A 16,079-nucleotide genomic window follows, 5' to 3' on the forward strand; every position below is an offset into this window, starting at 1 on the left:
TGTTATTTCAGGAATAAATATACATAAACATGTACATCATATCATTAATTAATATGTACATATTTATGTACACACTCGTAAATGTTTTTATTCAGATTCAATTATTCAAAATGTATTATTTTTCGTGTATGTTACATTATTTTTTTCTTAGAAACAGTAAAAACTGAATTAAAATGAATTGAATAGGACTAAAGATACATTTCGTTCAGAACGAGTTTTCGATTTAATCACTATATAATTTATAACAAAACTCAATAAAACGTCTATACAATAGTGGGATTTACCCTTTATGTTTAGGTAGGTTTTACTTTATTTTCAAATTCAAAATATTATTAAATTAAATGGCTAGTCGATTACTTATCGACGAATGTTAATATTTTCTTTAAATAAATATTTCTCAGATACAAATATCCGACTTTGGTGTTTCTAAATTATTTTCTGAGCTAAAAAAAATCATCTCTTCTGATCCGTAAATCAAATATTCTATTCATATAATCGTAGTCCAATGAAGAATATTTAACGACGAGTACTATGGACATATTTGCTGTCTAATTTTGATTAGGATCCGATTATTTTTATTTATTCATAATTACCAGTATCTATCCCTTTTTTTATTATTGTATATTAAAATTATTTTTTCTTATTTATATTTCTAATTATACATTTCGTTTAATACGTTCTTCAATGCAGCTTTAATATCGTACCTCGTTTTGTATAAGCAGTCAACTTTTTTAGCAATAATTTTTGTCTGTAGAGTCCCGGCAACGGTATTTTCGTTAAGATCGTGTACGTTATGTATCTCCATAATATTGTTCCAATACGTACGTGTGTATGTATTTGTGTATGTATTTATTATCATTGCATTATGTTAATGTCTCAGGCAGTGGCGGATCCACGGGGGGGGGGGGGGGGTCAAACCCCCTCCAAAATCAGGAAAAATATATATTAGATTTAAATGATTGTATTATATTACATACTATTATCTTAATTCATTATCAATCACTGACTTCAATGTTATAAAAAATATCCCAAGGGCAAACATTTTTTAAAACCTCCTCCCAAAAGAAAATTCTTCCCGCCATTGGCCACAGGTCTACTGGCGTCCCGTCGACTATCTGCGTAAAAACTTTACGTAACCGCACGAATAGAATTATGTATATACCTATAGCCGGTTCAATAAGTCATTTTTTCTAGGGAAAAATCATCGGTCTATTATGATGATAATCATACGTTTTCACACATACCAATCCTATCGTTCTCTAGGAAATTACTAACTAGTAATCTCTAATTCTCCAGTCTTGAATATAAGTAGGTACGAAATTCCGCATTACGATTACAGCAGGTGAGAAAGCACGTTGGACAACTGTGTTCAGTGATTCACCACAACACTTCCGGCGTATTAAGTCTACACTATCAACTGTTCTAATTACTAGTAAAGTGCGATAAAATCACGTATCTTTGGTTTATGGACGAGCGTTTCTGTTTCCCACGTAAAGTTTGTAATAATATAACGAAAGTAGCTGACAAAAAATGATGGGTCTGTACTACAGTATTTCTGTGCAGGCATTATTATATAGTACGTAAATCGATCATTATCGACGCTACAGTCGTGGCTGAAAACGCATTGCATTGAATACGATTATTACGAGATTCAAAACATAGTGATTGCGGTGGACTTAGGTGTTGATTACAGGGATTTAAAGTTTTGCTGTGTAAATAAAATCTTATTTCCACGGGTCGACAGACCACCTGGCGGTTGCTAACGGTACGGTTAGTGGTGTATTGGAGGGTATACGCGGGTATACGCCATATACCCGCATCCCTATTTTTGGATTTATGCATATACCTTTAAGAAAATTCGTCTATCATGGATATACGCTAACTAATCATTCGTACATAATGGATATACGCAAACTTCTAATTTATCATCACCATTAGGCATACATTATACAACAACAGAATAGCATTTATTAATATTATATACTATAGCCACTATCCAAAAATAGCCTCGTGCCCGCATAAACTTCAATTAAATTTCCCCCGACTTCAGGTATTTGCGGAGACGGTCGGAAACTGCCGAGCGTTTACATACTATAATATCAGAATTTAAACAATACCGGTGGACGCGTGCGATATTGTATTGTCGATCGGATATTATAATTTTTAAAAATACATCAACAGTCAAAAAGTTCTGTTTATAAATTTATCACAATATTAACAGATCTGTCTACGATGTTTTGGATAGATTGTGATTATTAATTATTATATTGTTGTCAGTTTGTCACTTAGTCAGTATTTATTTGTCACATGTTTGTGTAAATTATTTTAAATTAACACTAAAATATTATTACACATAATAAAACATTAGGTTTCATGAAAATAAATATTAACATAAATATACAGTTCTGCGATAGCAGTCGTTCGATGCACACGCACGCCGTGTATGCTCCGTTACTAATGCGTTTTGTTATAGCTATCTTAAACATCAGTGCTCTTTGGTATAAAAGGTGCGCAATTATTAAATTATACGACTGTTTATATTTAAATTACCCTTTAAGTTTTTACTTAACTTTCTTGTTCGTCGTTCAGATTATAAATTATATTTATATTCAACAACCGGCTAGTGCTATATACTTCGCATACGTCGTCGCTCTTCGTAGGTCGCCGCGGCGACCTTGTTATTGTTATACATATATATATATATATAACACTCACCGTCGGTTATCGCTGCCTTCCCGTTTTTCTGGCTCCGTTATCTTAAAACGATAAACCCCGTTAGCATAGTATTTTTTAACTCCAACAAGCCGGTCAGCCCGATTAAACTTAATAAAATAACAACGAACTCTTCTCCAAGTAATGAATGGACTATACAGAATAATAATAAAAGGAATCATTCTGACTTATCTAATCCTACCTCACCTCAAGCACCGGATAATAAAGTACATAAAAAATTATTCTCGTCTTCAAACCGATTCGCAGTTCTTTCCCAAACCTCAAACTCAGACAATAATCCTACGGTCGGTCCGGACGCTATTCTGGACACAAACTCTAATCGTGAAGATGACTCAATGGATTCTATTTCAATTAAACCTCCTCCTCCAATTTTTGTGCGTGGAGTTGAAGACTTTCCAGAACTATGTAAAAGACTAATTGAAAAAATCGGCGTTGAAAATTTTGTCTGTAAATCTTTTACTGACCGTTCAATAATCCAAACCAGCACTCCCGATGCCTACAGATCACTTATCCTTTTTCTGAAGGAGGAGAAGGCTGAATACCATACCTATCAATTACAACAAGATAAGCCAATACGTGTGGTAATTAGGAATCTACATCCAACAACTCCAATTAGTCTCATAAAATCTGAGCTAGAATTCCTTCATTTTGAAGTGAGATCTGTGACCAATGTTCTTCACAAAACAAACAAATACCCTCTTCCGCTCTTTTTCATTGATCTCGAACCCGTCCCTTACTCAAATGACATATTTAAGTTGACGTCTCTGCTTCATACAAAAATTAAAGTAGAGGAACCATTTAAGACGAAAACAATAAGCCAGTGTGTGAATTGTCAGGAATATGGTCACACAAGATCGTACTGTGGTTATCCGTCACGCTGTGTTCGTTGCAGCGCTTTCCATCCATCATCTGATTGTCCAAACCCACCTGGTACTTCGCCGAAATGCGCGCTCTGTCAAGGCACTCATCCGGCCAGCTACAAGGGCTGTTCAATATACAAGGACCTCCAACGTCGTAAGAAACCCACAATTAACTTTCCATTTGATAATGTTAGAGATAAGTCACGCGTTGTTCAAGATAGCCACCCTCCAAATCGTACACATACCCATAAAACCACATATGTGCAGGCCACTTCAGGCCAAAATGATAACCGCCCCTCTCCCCCTGCAGCTCCCGACGTTAACAACTTAATGTCCAGCTTTCTGCAAGAATTCAAAGCTTTAATTAACCCTCTAATAGCTCTTCTTACCAAAGTAATATCCTCTCTTCTTGATAAAAAGAATGACTAACAACACTTTCACAAACCAATCTCTCACAATACTTCTTTTCAACGCTAACGGTTTAAAAAATCATGTAAATGAGCTCCAATTCGTGCTTCACAATAAACGTATTGACATTGCGCTCATTACGGAAACTCATTTTACACAGTATTCAAATTTTTACATTCCTGGTTATAAGCTGGTGAAGGCTAATCATCCGGACAATACTGCTCACGGTGGTATCGCCATTTTCATCAAATCTTCAATAATATTTCAAACTCTTCCAAATTACTGTTACGATCACTTACAATCGTGCACTGTACTAATACACTTAAGTAATATTCCTGTGACAATATCAGCATTATATTCCCCTCCAAAACACAAAGTTTCAAATGTAGACTTCCACAATTACTTTAGTACCCTTGGCAATAATTTTATTGTGGGAGGCGACTATAATGCCAAGCATCAAAGTTGGGGTTGTCGTTCAAATAATCCTCGTGGCTGTGTTCTTCATACCTACGCAAGTGCAAAAAACTTAAATGTACTTGCTCCTCCTGACCCTACCTATTGGCCTTCTTCTCCTCGTAAAAATCCTGACATACTCAATATTTTTGTCACAAAAATTCTCTCCAGTCTGCACTCTTCTGCTATTAACCTACTGGATCTTAACTCCGACCACTCGTCAGTCCTATGTACACTCAAAACCTTTCCGTTAACTCGCTCTGCGCCACCTAAACTATTTAATCCCTCTACCGACCGTTTAAAATTTCACAACCTCGTAAATCAGGGCGTTAAGCTAAATGATAAACTTAAATCTACCAATGACATTGATCTAGCTATAAATAATTTTACAAATTTGATCCAGTCAGCGGCTTGGTCATCCAATTCACACACACATCATCCTCTAAATCAGACTTCAGTTCCTTCTGATATTCGTCTATTGATTGCAGATAAGAGAAGGGCTAGAGCTCTTTTCCAACGTACTCGCCTTCCCTCTCTTAAACATAACTATAATAAACTCTCAAATCTCCTTAAAAAAATGTTGGCCAAACACAAAGCCTCTTTACTTGAAAAATTCTTGACGAATCTGTTTCCTAATGATGGCAGTCTTTGGAGAGCCACTAAAATAACATGTAAACTCAATTCTCCTAACGTACCAATTAAATAATCAGATGGATTCTTTGTCTGCACCGACTGGGAAAAAGCCGAATTATTTAAAGATTTTCTTCATGAGACATTCCAACCCCATCCTGAAATCTTCTCTCTTAAAAATAATCTTGCTGTTGCCGAGTCTCTAAATTCGCCTCTTCCTGTTTCTCGCCCTGTAAAACACTTTTCACCAAGTGAAGTCAAATTTGTTATTGATAAGTACCCACAGAAAAAATCTCCAGGTTTTGATCTCATAACAGGCGAAGTGGCCAGATGCTTACCAAAAAAAGCTATAATACACCTCACCCACATTTTTAATTGTATTTTAAGACTTTCTTACTTTCCAATATTATGGAAATTTTCAACTATTATTATGATTCCCAAGCCTAAAAAACCTCCAGATACCGTATCTTCCTTCCGTCCTATTAGTCTTCTGCCTTTTTTCGCAAAAATTCTGGAAAAATTGATCCTTAAGCGCATCTTACCTAGTATCTCAAACTCGATTCTACCTGATACCCAATTTGGCTTCCGTTCTGCCCACTCTACCATTCATCAGGTACACAGAATTATCGATGCCATCTCGTACTCACTCGAAAAAAAACAGTATTGTACTTGTGCCTTCTTAGATGTGTCACAAGCGTTTGACAGGGTATGGCACGATGGTCTTCTTGTCAAATTAAAAAAAATCTTGCACCCTGTATTTTACCTAACCATTAAATCATACCTGTCAAACCGTCATTTTCAAATCAGATTCGGTAATGCACACTCAACTATATCCAATATTTCAGCCGGTGTTCCCCAAGGGGGTATACTCTCTCCCATACTTTATTACATTTATGCTGCTGACCAACCTATCACACCAAACACTTTAGTAGCTGATTATGCAGACGATAAGGCAATAATATCTATCAATTCAAATCTGGAAATAGCTTCATACAATCTTCAAAATCACCTAACCCTTATGGAAGACTGGTATACCAAGTGGCGAGTTAAAGTTAACCAGACAAAATCTATCCACTCTACATTTACACTGCGTCTCTCTCCATGCCCCGAGGTATCTATATATGGTACTCAAATTCCTACTTCTTCCACTGTCAAATATTTAGGACTTACACTTGATCGCAGACTTACCTGGGCTCCTCACCTTAAATCTAAAAGACAAAATTTAAACCTACGGCTGCGCTTGTTAAAAACTTTCTGCAATAACAATAAATACACAAACATTAAAACTAAACTTCTTATTTATAAATCTCTAACCAAGCCCATCTGGACATATGGCATACAGCTCTGGGGTAATGCAAAAAAATCCAACATCAACAAGATTCAAACTTTTCAAAATATTGCGCTAAGGAAACTACTTAATGCCCCACCTTACGTCTCCAACCATTCTATACAACAAGACCTCAGGATGAATTCCGTCAAAGACGAAGCAAAAATTTATTATAAGCGTTTTCACAGTAGGTTACCCAACCATCCTAACTCTTTTATAAAAAATCTGGCAATACCTTCGATTCCGGGTAATCCCGCTAGGCGTCTTAAACGCAACTGGTGCCGTGACCTGCTAAATGCATGACCCCTAGAAAATCCTCTTACTAATCTGAAACAAAATAGGTAGTGTCATCATTAGGTGGCTTCTTCCGTCATATTTTTCATGTTTTTATTACTCTTATCAAATTTACTTATTGTTCTATGAATAGATTGTAAATATCTTGTAAAAATAAAAAAAAAAAAAAACATAAATATTATGTTTCATAAATGATAAATACCTATGAGTTAATAAAAGATAAGTTTAAAATTTAGAATTCCATATCAGGCGTGAATCCAAGGGAACTAAGGGGGCGCGTACCCACTTCAAATCCCCAAAAATACTTTTGTTGAAATGTACACCCCTCCATCTTAGGAAAAATGTCTGGCGGGGGTATATCCCACGTCTCCATCATATTATGTAATTTTGAGTTTAGGTAGGTAGAACATTTTTTTTAAGGGGTTTAGCCCCCTCCTCTCCCACCAATAAACGCTCATGTGCTAAGCGTATACCTTAGAAAAAAAATTACGAATACACCACTGGGTACGGTGTAATTGTACACGCACTAATTCCTGTGAAATGAAAAAACAAACATACAAATTAATATAACCGGTTAGCATTGTTGTCGAAAACCTTAGGTAAAACCGATATCGGTCACCAACACAACATTGTTCATAATAACATATTATAAGTAGTAACAGGTAAAAAATATAACAATACTCGTAGTATTAATACAAATTATAAAACATCAACAATTGAATTTTCGATTATTTAATTTGTATTAATAATTTTAACGTAGTGTATTGGCGTCCGTAACGTTGTACGTAATAATATCTAGTAAAACCTATTGAAACTAATAATTCAGTTTGCTTTGAAGAAAAAAAATTAAATATATAACTGGAATATAGTTTTAAAAATAAAAGTTCACAGTGGAACTTTTTGTAGTACTAACTGATTTATCCAAATTCACTCGCGTTAATTTTTAATTATATTTAATAATGGTTTTTATTATTTGAAAGTACAAAATCACAAACATGGAGTATAATATTATCAAAATTAGTTAAGTAATTTGGTGTACGATTTGTATTAATTATGTTCTCATACAATCCGCTAATAATGTTTGTGCTTTTCCTACAATTGTTGACGGTTTGAAAGTACACATTTCGCTATTAATATAGTAAAAACTCTCTCACTTTCGATGCTAATCTACACTGTGCAGTCTCTTCCAGAGTTATACTCCAATTATTGTTATTCTTTAACGATCATTTTGCTTCACATACTTTTCGAAATGTTGAACATTTCTTAGTTATTTCATTGAAAATTGATTAAATACCCTAATTTTATTTTGGTCAGAATAACAGAGAAATAACAGTACCATCTCTTTGATAATGGAATATATGATAAATATGACCTTTTGAACAATTATACAAATAGAGTGTAACAAAAGAAAATAGTTCGGACATCTATGGTGATTAAAGAATCGTGGGTGAACTGTACAAGCTGGTAGACATTGGTTTATAGATTTGACTATATTTTCATTCCCCATTTATTCAGACAAATAATAATTATCATTTTTTGAAATATTCATTAAATATGATACAATTGGGATTTCAATTTAACGGAGAGGATACGAATGTATTAGGCTCAAACAGTGTTATGAGTGACGTCCAATGCCCTAAATTTTTTTCTAATCTTAAGTATCATTAATTTCATAGAAGTTAAAAATAAATCACATTATAAATAAAAGTTTATTTGCAAAAAAAAAAAAATACATCAGGAATTTAAATTTTTATTCTTAAGTATTCATTTTTTAATTGTTCAAACATTTCGGAAATCATAATTGTTTGAAAAATTATAAGTTACAGTAAAATAAAAAATTCAAAAATAAGTTTTTAATTTAAAATGTTGTTCAACTTGTATACATAATTTTTTTTATTTTTATTTGTATTTTATGGCAAGAAATGTAATAGGTAGAAAAAATATAGATAAATGTAGTGTATTTATGTTCAATTCAAATAAGTTCCATTGCTGATTTAAATAATTACACTTATGTATTTGTATATTTACGTTATTACTACACTGAATTGTATCATATCAAATCAGAAGAACAAACAAACAATATTATTTCAACGTAGTATGATATAACATATGTAATTCAGTTAAAACTTCGTTATGGTTTTGTAATCGTAATAATCTAAATGAGATACAATGAAAAAAAGTTAAAAAAAAATAATAATAATGACAGTAAATATATTACAAAATAATATTATGTATGATTTTCAATGAAACGTTTATCAAAATTAAATTATCTTCGGCCAAAAACTAAAAATGACAAATATCAAAGTTTTGTACATCATATTCCTCTATGGAACACCATCATCATAAAATTTAATTTGTATGGAAAACCCATCACGCCTATACGTGAACAATATTGGAACCCGTTTAAAATTATATTACAGAAGTAAAACATTTATAATAGGTGTATTATAGGTATTTAATCTTATTTATTTAACGTTTAATTTATTGTTGGTAAATTTATTTCTCGTGAGATTCACATTAAATTATCTTCATAATTAGTTGATGTCACATCTGAAATAAAATTTTAATCAATTTAATTTATGTTTGTTTCATTAAATTTTCAAAAAAATAAACTCACTCATTTAAATTAAATCACTTTGATAGTCAAATTATTTCTTAACATTAGGTTGAAAAATGTACTTGTCTTAGTTACAATTTTTATTCAAATTTAAATTAAAATACATTTTACAAACATTTTTAGTTAACTTCATAATTTTACCTTATATATTGGAATAAAGTATTTCAATGGTTAATTATCATATATCTTAACGTATAACTTACCTTAATAACTATCTTAAACTTATCTTACCATAACGTATATCTTTTATATAACCTCTGAAACATTTCTCCGATACAATGCGTGGTGTTTTTTCCGTCGGAATATATAATGTGAATATATAGATTGCAAACTTTGAAAAATATATCTATTGTTTTATACTAAAATATGATTTTTATACTTGTGTTTTAATAAAATAATTGCAAAGCCACTAAATTATTAAATTCAAATTTAAACATTTAACATTTTTCGAAGCATTTGTCTTTGTTTCGTAGATATAAATAAAAGCATACAAGAAATTCAAAGAAATACACGTGATATTAACTGTTGAACATTTTTGAAAAATTATTTTTATATAGTAACCATTTTTTATTAGTAAAATACTGTAGTTAATTATTTACAAGGTTTCATTTAAAAGGATGATTAATTTGTTAGATACAACAATAAGATTAATCTACACACAATCACATTCCGACTATGAGATGTTTATACGAGTTTCAGAGACCACTATCATGACAATCTTCCTTGGACTGCAATTTAGTTGATGGATATAGATTCGATTTGTCTAAACTACAAACAAATTAAAAATTATTACTTCATATTGAAATTCAAAGATATACTTCTTCGTTTGAGTATTTAATCCTGATGAAGTTTTTAAATCCTCAATATGAAATAGGTTTAGGTATATCACGTACGAACAGTTATCTTCAAATAGTTTTCAGTGGTTGGGCATGTTTAACTTGATATTAAACTATTAACTTCTAACTATTGACAAAAACTCAAAGCTTACAAATTTTGTCTTTATATTACATTGACTCGATATAATATACAATGAAGAATAAGTCGAATAAATGTGTTTTAGTTTATGTATAAATTAGTAAATGATGAATTGCGTACCATTCTCTACATTTAAAATAAATTGGTATAATTTTTAACGAAAATGCAATGCTAATCATATGAATTATGAATTTTTTTATTTTAATTAGCTGTAAAACATTATTATTTCAATATTGTTATTTCCAAGTACTATTTTATTTTGTGGTAACCATACATAATTTACTTTAACTTTTAAATGGTCGTCTAATATTCAATATCTGAACCTCTTGTGCTAAGCTATAGTTTACTTTTTGTTAATAATTACTACTATGAATTGAACTGTAATTATTTTAATTTACTTATTTTTTCAAAATAAATCACATTTGCATATTCTGAAATGTTTTAGTTGAAATCGTTACTTATAAACATGGTTATAAGAAAAAAAATGAATAAACAAAAAAATAATACAACTTTACAAAATTAAAATTTATCCCAATAAATTACCCTTTTGTACTGTATGCTGATGTACTTGTTTACAGTTCAAACATTTTGAAATATTTAAATCAAATTACACAGTTGTTGATATTCGTATACGTTTTTTGACTATGCCAGCATTTTGTTTTAAATTTGTTATATTGAGACAAAATGGTGTATATCATGTTATATACATTCAGAAGTTTATAATTTTATAAATACAACTATTTTTTATGGTTATAGCTTTAACAATTTCAGCAATTTAAAATTAAAATTAATGTTAAATTATAAAAATTATATTATTTAGTAATAACAATTTTGAATTAAGTTATAAAACGATTAACGGTAGAATCAGTTATCTATAAAGAGTTTTGTTATATTTCTTAACTATACTTATACTTTTTGTTGAACAAACATTTAAAAAACAAATTCTCAACAGAAGATTTGTTTAATAGAAATCATAAACAAAAACCAAAACATATTTTGGAAATTATGCTTGAAAATATGAATGTAATATATTTTTGTACTGTTGTGTCTTTTAGTGGTATTTTTTTAGATACTTATTATAAGCAAAATATTAATAATTGTAAAAGCTTTTAAGTTAATATCAATTAAAAATATCTTTTTTTCTCTAGGAAATTATATTAATCTACTGTTTGCTTTGCTAATCAGTATAAAGATTATTATATAATTATTATTATTTTATTATTCATTTTTTATTTGAAATTAAATATACTCAATGTAACTTAGCATAACACTAATTTTGATATTTTAATTATTGATTTAAAATAATTTCAAAATATGGATACGCAATATTGATTTCATATATAAATAGTTGATTTTTAACTTCGTTCTAAATTAAACTAATTTTAAATAAATGTATAACATTAATCAAAAGTCATTTCAATTGTTTAAGTACTCTTACCATCTCTTGAAAATTACAATTTTAATTTTTTTTTCATAAGCACTAAAAGTTTTTAAGACTATGTGATTTATTCACCAGTAAATGAGCCTCACACAAAATCATTTTTTTAGTGTGATGATTTATCGTCAGTTTTAATTTTAAAATGACAACACATTTCTGACGTTTTCACTCAAGTTAAAAAATATTTATGGTAATGCTATATTACATGAGTAAGGTAATTCTATATTTTTAGCTTTTTCTCTGTGCATGGGATCATTTTCTTATTAAATAAAATAAAATGTAATAAAAATATAAATCAGCTCATTTTTATAGAAAATCATGTATGAAATTAATTAATTTAAATAGTACAAACTTGATGCATGCTTAATGATTTTTTTTGTAAGGTATCCCCAAATTATTATAAAAATAGTATTAAATGATAAAGATTTTTACTAAAAAATATAAATTTGAAGGTTAACCTTTCAATAAAAAAAATATATAAAGTTATATAAGTTATATAAACTATATATGCCATTTTTCATTTCAAAAACGTTAATTTTTAGTTTATTTTGACTAGATTACTAGTATTTTGATGTTCATGTGTAGTGTATTTAAACTCAATTAAGTGATTTTCTTTTTATATTCCGATTCTCCACTAATTGCCGTATTGAAGAGACGACGGACAATTTTATGACGATTTCGCCCCTTACATACAAATAAGGTGACAGTAACGCACTCATATTTGATGATCTACCCAATGAAGTTATAGAATCTAAGCGACAAAGGGCAAATATTAGCTTCAGTAAACAACTCGATTTGTTTTGTTTTTGAAATTGTATTCTTATAATTTTTTCGGAAGACTCATAAGTTCGATTCACACATATGGGTCTAGACAGTAAAATAATAAATACGACGAGAAAGAAGCTTATGGATTACACTAGTAGAACCATTAAATTATAATCAAACGAATATTTTGAAATAAATTGAAAATTTGATTTTTTGTTGCGGTTTCATTTTGTGTGTTCAATTAGGACAACTTATACCCACATAGTTTATATTTACGTATTTTATTTGGGAAATATATCATCAAAGTTTTGCTATATAGATTTCTGTATTATTTAATATGTAATTTCAAAATTGCTGCAAAAATGTTAGTTTGTTGGTATAATGCTCATAAATTAATATAAACTGATAGTTGTCGGTATATGACTGGAATCCTTAATCTACTCATTACAAATTAAAACATACCTCATGAATAATAATTGATTATTGTACGTTATAAACATGGTATACTATTATTATAATAGTATTAGAGTATATGAGACAATTGGTACATAACATCAAAACCTTTTTTGATATAATGACGATGAAAATAATATCAAACTTATCCTGATTATTATTGACTTTGTAGGTTTCGATGTAATTGTAATACAACCGCTCAAGTTTTTACATTGGTAAAATATTTATAACTCATTTTTTTTTTTTTTGCTATTGTCATTATTTCCATCTTAAATTAATTTTCTTTTTAATCAAAAGGTTCTGAGAGATTTAACATTCTAACGATAACACTTAATTTTTGAAATTTACACTATAAAATTCAAATAAATATAGAAGTGAGAAAAAAAATAATAGTTAAAAATATTACCTTACTATAACAATAATAGCTCTATAATTTTACTAAACTTCTACAGATGCCATACTTTATAGCTTTCAATTATTTTTAATAGATAAAAGTTTAAATAATAATTTATTTAATTGTGGTCGTAAATTACAGAGTTTAAAGTTTAGGATTAATAATACATTTAACAGAATAAAAATAAATATTTGATTTTTTTAATTTTCGATTAAAAAACAAAGAAACACTTAACTCCTTACAGGATTTCTTATAGTACTTTGAATTGAAAAAGTTAAATTGCAAAAACTGATTATAATGGTCATAGTAATTATATTGTCTAAAAATATAAACGGTATGAACTTAAAACATAAACGGGACACTAACTATTATATTAGTATTATATACATTTTAATTTATTAATTGTATTTTTTATTATAACATTAATTAAGTCAAAGTTCAAAGGTTATATTAGAATACATATTTTTGTACATATTTGTTTAACCAATTAGAATATGAAATGAATAATACTTATATCGATATAGTAATATAACTTACCCACATAGCAACACCTGTATATCATACGATGTACTTTTAATATAAAAGTTGTTTAGTTGCTTTCTTTAACAAATATCATTATATAATGAAAAGTTTACTAAAACATTTTGGATGTAAATGAACCTTTTATAGTAAATATAAATGTTAGCAAACAATTCTTTTATAATTCTTTGTCATGTAAATGTATTCATCATTCAATAATAATGTTGGCCATTAAGTAATGTGAATCAAATTTTCTATCTAAATAAGTGTTCATGAGTGTATTAAAATAATATGAGATGATATCACTAAAAAATACTATAATCTAGATTATTTTCATATCTAGTTCGAGAAAAAATAACATTATGATAGAGAAAACATTTTTTTAAATTAATTAATTAAATTCCAAAAATAATATAAACATGGACCATACGACAAAAAAGAAAATAATATAAATAATATTTATTTTCGTTTTTCTCAGGATATTATATTATTTAAAATTTTTTTTTAAAAAAAAAAATAATACAGTAAATCATTAGCGGTGTACAATTTATCTAGGTAAAAAAAAAAATTATCTTTAAAGCGTGTAAAATGAATATCATGCTTACGTACCTTAACGTTATAAATCTCGTCGTGGTAAAGTCACTTACAATAAAAACAATAGGTAATCGATATTTTCGGTAACAATTTTCAGAAAAAATAACAAAATATTATTTTTACCCGTGTGTACTCAGTGAAAGTGTAAAATATTATGTAGAAAAGAACCATTAAAATGAATTTTGGGTGAAAATATAATTTGTAAAAGCATATGGAAATTGCACGTTACCTCTGCGTTGCGCGCAAGTAAACAAACGCACTGTTATTTAAACGAAATTGATCCCGTGAAAAACAAATCAATCCATTACGACCTTTGTTATACGTATCTTTGATTTTTTATAGGTCGTCTAAGTATCATAGATTCGATCAATTACAATTAAACAGCCATAATATAATACCTAGCTTTCGCTGATGTTCGTGGTATTATAATTTCAATTATACTATATGAATATATTTATACTGTAGTGTAATCGAGATCACATAACATGATAAACACGTAACAATAGTAAATATTACCCTAAGTAAAGTTTGTTACGACGTGAGTTACGACCTGATTTTGACACTATTAGATTATTTTTTAATAAATTCAATATTATTTGGTTTTGATATAATTATAATTTTTTTGGAAAATATTTTGTTATTTTATATTATAATAACTTTTTAAATAAATTATTTCAAAGGTGATGTATATTATTAAAAACGTATTTTACACACTTTTTCTGAAAATCGAATTATTATACAAAAAATTGAAAAACTTATAATTACTTGTATGTAATGTTCAATAGTTGCTTTGATATTAGACTTGTACATATACACCTAAAGATGAAAAAAAAATAATATTCTACTTATATTTCGAAACATGAAATTAAAAATAAACATTGCTGTTAAAAAAAATAATAATTTTAAAAACTATCGTACGACAAAAGTATACATTATTCATGAGATTTTTGTTGCATATGAATGGCTTGAAATAAAATAAAAACATTTTTATTTTTTTTAAATCGCATAAATTAACCGAAAAAACGAGCATTTAGCGTTAAAAACGCCTGTACATTACGTTGTGAGTTGGAAGAAAAATATCACTTATAACAGAAAATTAAGTTATTCATTAAGACCGTCGTAAATGAAAGATGCTATAGTTTTACAACCACCGACTTACTTCCGTATCAGAATTTATTATTGTTTATATTATACCAAAATACATTCGAGACCGTTACAAAAGCCCTAAAACAAGCACCACCTATTTTACGCGGTTCAATATCGTCACGTCGGTGAAAATGTACTCGCTGCTCTTACGTATCTTGGACGTGATACAGTTTGAGTTTGACCCCGCAACGCTTGTCAAACGGGTTTTCGCTCGAGATAATGAGTAATGTTGAAGTGTAGTTTGAAATTATAACATTAAGTTTATATCACGCATTGATTCATCCGGGTATAACAAATAATAGGGTTGAACATCATCGGTTGGTTTCGACGGGTAGGTAACGTATTAAGTTTGATTTCACAGTTTACTCTCTGAAAGTATCGCAAGACTAATGTTACGCCTTATAAATATATTTAACATTTGATATTATAATGTTGAAGTTACCTCTAAGTCATTGAGACTCTAGATTAAACAC

This window comes from Sipha flava, unplaced genomic scaffold (assembly GCF_003268045.1).
Source record: "Sipha flava isolate LNK unplaced genomic scaffold, YSA_version1 114_pilon_pilon, whole genome shotgun sequence".
Classification (NCBI taxonomy): domain Eukaryota; kingdom Metazoa; phylum Arthropoda; class Insecta; order Hemiptera; family Aphididae; genus Sipha; species Sipha flava.